This window comes from Berghia stephanieae, chromosome 2 (assembly GCF_034508935.2).
Source record: "Berghia stephanieae isolate SIO BIC M18660-M18661 chromosome 2, UCSD_Bste_1.3, whole genome shotgun sequence".
NCBI classification, from domain to species: domain Eukaryota; kingdom Metazoa; phylum Mollusca; class Gastropoda; order Nudibranchia; family Aeolidiidae; genus Berghia; species Berghia stephanieae.
The window spans coordinates 127,957,348-127,962,808 of record NC_088361.1 but is presented as its reverse complement, the minus strand read 5'-3'; positions in this window follow the sequence as shown (position 1 = coordinate 127,962,808).

Sequence of the window (5,461 nt, the reverse complement as noted above, 5' to 3'; positions counted from 1 at the left end):
GAGGAAAAATCTTAAATTTGAATGTTTTAGATTTTTAGGAATGCTATAGAATAATCTTATTTATACTTATCATTATTACTCCGGGTTTTTAAAGAATTTGTCAGTGATTATCTGGCAAAAGTCTTTGAAAGTGTTGTCGTATTTTAAATTGTAAATTTATTATGGTCTTTAAAAATTGAAAATAATGTATATATAAATATATATAGATATCATATCTCATTATATATGTTTGAAATGTATTTTTAACTACGTTAATGATTGGATAATCTTGTCAAGAAAAAAGGGGCAAAATCAAATCCTTTCCTCTGAATGGGTTTTTTTGACCTCTCGTAGTGGACGAGTCGATTACCTTTTCTGTGTCTTCACTACCCCAGTGTCTAATTTCCTTTTGCGTGTTACTTTTTTTCTTTGTCTTGGAATGAGATTGTAGGCCATGGTTGAGATCCTTGACTGAAGGGAAACATCAAAAATACATTATGAGTAAAACCCATAAAAAAAATATTTTTAAAATAACAAACGCACCCTTTCCTCAGAAAAATTGTGTTTGTATTTACATAAAGTGCCGGCCATATGAATATGATTCTGTCAAAGGGAAAATTCCACCCGAGACTATCTATAAATATTTCATATGAACTAATCGTAAAGAATAAGAACTGTTGAAAATGGAAAAGCACTTTCATTTGAGGAAAAGTCTTAAATCTATGAAGCAAATTATATACTGACTCCTCCAGCCCACAATCTCTCTCTCTCTCTCTCTCTCTCTCTCTCTCTCTCTCTCTCTCTCTCTCTCTCTCTCTCTCTCTCTCTCTCTCTCTCTCTTCTCTCCCCCCCCCCCCCCCCCCCCATTTATTAACGAAGGCCTGTATTTTGTCCTCGACTCACGAATAAAATCGATGCAACTGGCAACCACAATCCATGGATGTAATATTATTATCTTACTTTTCTAGACGCGTTTGATATGAGAGGATCGTTGATGTACCATGCTATCCGATGTTACATATAACATGGCTATCTGTCTTCGGTTTTCATGTCATTATATGAGAGGGACATGATTTTTATTTTGCTAATAATATATATCAGCTAAATGTATTCATTTGAACTTTTTGTAAACACTGAGAGTGTCTCCTTTGGGCTTGCATTATGTACCGACGTTTCTGCTGGACTACTTACTTAAACCTTCAGTGTTACGAGCACCTTTCAAGAAGAAACAAATCTCAAATCCAAACTAGTAAGTTAACAACCACTGACACGATTAAAGTTGTTGAGTAGGTCATTTCTTGACTTCGATTACTGATACAGCTATCAAGTCAAGCATTGATGACGATAGCATTGTCTGTCTGACTCAGATATTTTATGTCCGATTAAAGCAGCATTATTTCTTTTCTTCGATGCTTCACAAAACAATGCTTATTCTGAGAAAAAAAAAATAATAACCAACTTGTAATGTTGTCTATGTTGGGATAACATAATGAATTTGAAATTCAAGACAAACTATAACTCGAAGGCTGTGAAAATAGAAAAAATATTGCAAAGCTGATTTTTAATGTCATTCTTGTTTTGTTTTTTAGTTATTTTTGAAGATTCTTATTATGAAATAAATTGTATAAAAATGCGTTTGTGTCGTTTGATTATTTCATTTAAGGAGTGCCAGTTTTGAATGGGAACGATATCTCTAGACATTCAAGGGATTTAATCAGATGTGTTTCTCCCATAGTGGGCAGGGAGGTACATACTGTGTCTTCTATCCCCCCATACCCGTTTTCCAATTGTTTCCTGTCGTTGTCTTGGAATGAGGTTACTTGGTTTTGTCCTGACCCTGGCTGGAATTCCTTGGCTGGGAGGGAAACAGTCGAATGCATAGTTATAGTTTGGGAGATTATATTTTTTTCCTTGTAAATCATTTCTCTGTTATGTATTGTATTATATTTAGTTTACATGTTATATTATATGATTGGTAAACATTTGAGTGTGTTCCTCTTAGTTAGACCTGTGCTTGTGTCTGAATGAGACTTTTAGGTGATCTCAAACTAAGTACTTTGACGGTGTGCTCTTGGAATCTACATCTGTTCCCTATTTGAACCAATTCCCCTTTGTCTCACCTTTTCTTTTGTGCTTTAATTGTAATTCTAGAACTTTTTACTATCCCATTTACGTCCTTTTTACTGGCGCTTATATGACCTAAATGTGTTGCAAGCGCCGTAAAAAACCATTAAAAACAAACAAAACAAAAATCAGATGTGTTTCCTGTTTGCGATGAAATAGACATAGTGTCTGTGTAGCAGAATTTCAATATACAAACTTTGAGCGACCTTGGTGCCGGGATGGCCAGCGATGTTGAACCACAGCTGTACCCGATTTGTTGGCAAATGTCCCGTAGATGCTGTGCAAAGCATCTCTTTCACCAGTCTTTCACCAACGTAACTGATGTTACAATGTGCGCATCTCTTGGCATACACAAGGTTGCGGTCTGTGCAAGTAAAAGGCCTTGTGATGATCCAAACTTTCTCCGGAGAACAACACCAGAATGAGTGAGTATCACTAGACTCCGGGGTATTTCTTACATCTTTAGTTTTTAGGATTTGTGTTATTTCATCAAAAACTAGAGGTGCCCAAATGAGCCAATAAGATGGAAAGAAAAATAAAGTGAGTAAATGTGACTCATATATAAGAGAACAACCCATAACAAACAACTTTTCGGCCCTTGGCCTTCGTCAGGAGACAAAAACAAAACACAAAAATGTAAGGTTACAAAAAATCACATTTTGTTAAATGTAGACACTGTACATATTATATGGAGAGGTTGTTGGATGTGGATGCAAGAGAAGGGAGATGGGATAAATGGGGTGAGAGGGGGTATGTATGTGTTTGTGTGTGTGTATGTGAAATGTATGGAATGAGGGTTGGAGAGAGAGAAAGCGGGAGGGTGGGGCGGTCGGGGGGGGGGGGAGAGAGAATGGACTTGTAATATGAAATATACAGTAAAATGGACTAAAAGAAGTCTCTAAAATGAGGATGAGGGAGGGATAGATAGGGTGGTTTGTATATTATACCAATTATATAAACGGACAAGTGAAAGAGAGAGGGGAAGACTAAGAGAGAAACAGAGAGAGAGAGGGAGGAGTGCTAGAGTAATAGAGGGGGGAAAATGTGTGTGTGTGTGTGTGTGTGAGAGAGAGAGAGAGAGAGAAAGGGGGGGGGGGGGGGGGTAAGTTGCTGTGAGTGGTTAGTTTAATGTTTAGGTCTTTCTTTCGGTAGAGACGAAGATGAAGGAATAGATGAGAAAGAATATTTGCAATTTTAACGTAGTCTGAAGAGACTTAATAAAGACGAAAAAAAAGGGAAAGGAAAAGGAATTATATTTGAAAATGACACTTATCGTATGAATGGTGACGAAATCATGTACTGGGGAAGTTCGGCAAGATTATAAGAAAACAAACATAAATGACTAGGGCTTATGCAACCCGAAAGAAGAAATTAAAACTGCTGGAGTAGGAGATGGCCAAGGAGGGGTGGGAGAGGGCATTGAGTGAGATGGACAAGTGATCAAGTTGGAGGGGAGTCCAGGCGGGTCCTAAGACTCTGTAGGTGGATAGAGAGATGGATAGAAGGATGGGGATGGGTGAATTAAGAAAAGGAAGCTGAGTCAATGAAAGAAGGGATATGAAGAAAGGAGGGAGTTGGGTGGAGGATTGTAAGAATGCATTGGAGATGTAGCTAGCAGTGGGTGACTATTAGTGCCGCGCTGAGGACCGGACCGAGGACCGGTCCCACGGTCTTTTAGCTGTGAACCGTGGTCCAGTCCCAAAGAGGAAGACCGCCGGCGGTCCTCACTTCTTATCACCTTTCAACGGTCTCGCGCCATACTACTTCCCCAGCGATTCGTTGCCTCGGTCCTTTGCCTATCTTCCACCAATCACCACCCATCCCACTTAATTAATCGCACCCACCCCCCTTTGCCATACACTAAACTACACAGACGACCATAGAGGCAGACGACCACCTCCCTCCACTCCGCAAACCGCCCTTTCGTGTGTGAGATGGGGGGAACAGGAGGCGCACGCCTTGGACGATTCCATTATACGGGGTAAATTTCAAAATTTACTACACCATAATGATCGCAATGACAATGATCTATGATGAAGGCATGACCCCTCTTCTCTAATGGGTTATTGTTTGAAATGTATGTGACTACTAAAGATGTGTGTGTGTGTGTGTGTGTGTGTGTGTGTGTGTGTGTGTCGAACCTAGCAAGTTGCAAGTCTGATTTTTTGTTTTCTTTTGTCCATCTCTTGTCGCCACTCCTTTCTATCGCATTGTTGTCATTTAAAATAATACAATAATATTAAAATTTCGTTTGGTGTTTTAACTAATCAAGTAATATGAGTTTCATTAGTTTCTTCCGTCCAAAAAAAACAGTTTTAACGTCTGTATTTTTAAAAGGTCCAATAGAATATTTGGGGACCCCGATAGCTCAGTTGATAGAGCACTCTCTTTATACGCAAAGGGCCAGAGATCGATCCCGGGTGCAGTCGATTTTTTTCTGAATCCCTGTCTACTCAGCAATGAATGGGTAGCTGAGTTTGTTAGATCTGGCGAAAAGTCACCATCGACCCCTCTTATCACCTCATCCACCCCCTCTTATTATAACTTCACGTCTCTCTCTTACTCTTCAATGCTCGCTGCCCTCTAATGTGTGTGTGTGTGTGGTGGGGGGGGGGGGGGGGGGTAGGAGTTGCGTGTGTGTATCAACGCCACGAACAACTCGATCAACGCCTTGGGCGATGCCATTATCTCCGTTAATGGGGATAAATTTCAAATTTTATTAAATTATCGAAGTAACAATGAAGTACGGTGAGCAAATAAAGAAGGCATCACCCCTCTTCTCTAATTAGGTTACAATTTGAAATGAGTGTGACTACTCCGTGTGTTTTACTCCTGTAGGCCACGGTTTTCATCGTGTAGCGGTCTTTAACGGTTCAAGAATGAACGGACCGGTCTAGAGACCGGTCCTTGCGGTCTTCATTTCCCAAGGACCGTAGGACCGTGGTCCTTAAGCTTGACAAGGACCGCTCCGCACTAGTGACTATAGATAGCCGCTAGGCCCTAATAAATAGATATTAGAAAAACTAAATTTAATACAAAAAAAATATAAAAAAACAAACAATATTAATTATTTTAAAACCTTTGTGAATATTGCTGTTATTTCATCCATCGTTGGAGTAGATATTGATAAGATTAGCTCATATTCATGATCACTCCATTTCTAAAGGATCACTGTCCATTCGTCATACTTTTGGATTATTACCGCCTAATTGGATTTATTTCAACAGATACATTTCACACATATTTCCATTCTACCCGTGTTCCTTCGTTGTTGTTTTTTTAATGAACGCACCAAATTGTATGCGTTGTTTTATATTCAGTTCAATTTGGCAGTCTTGGTTACCTAGGGAACGCGTCT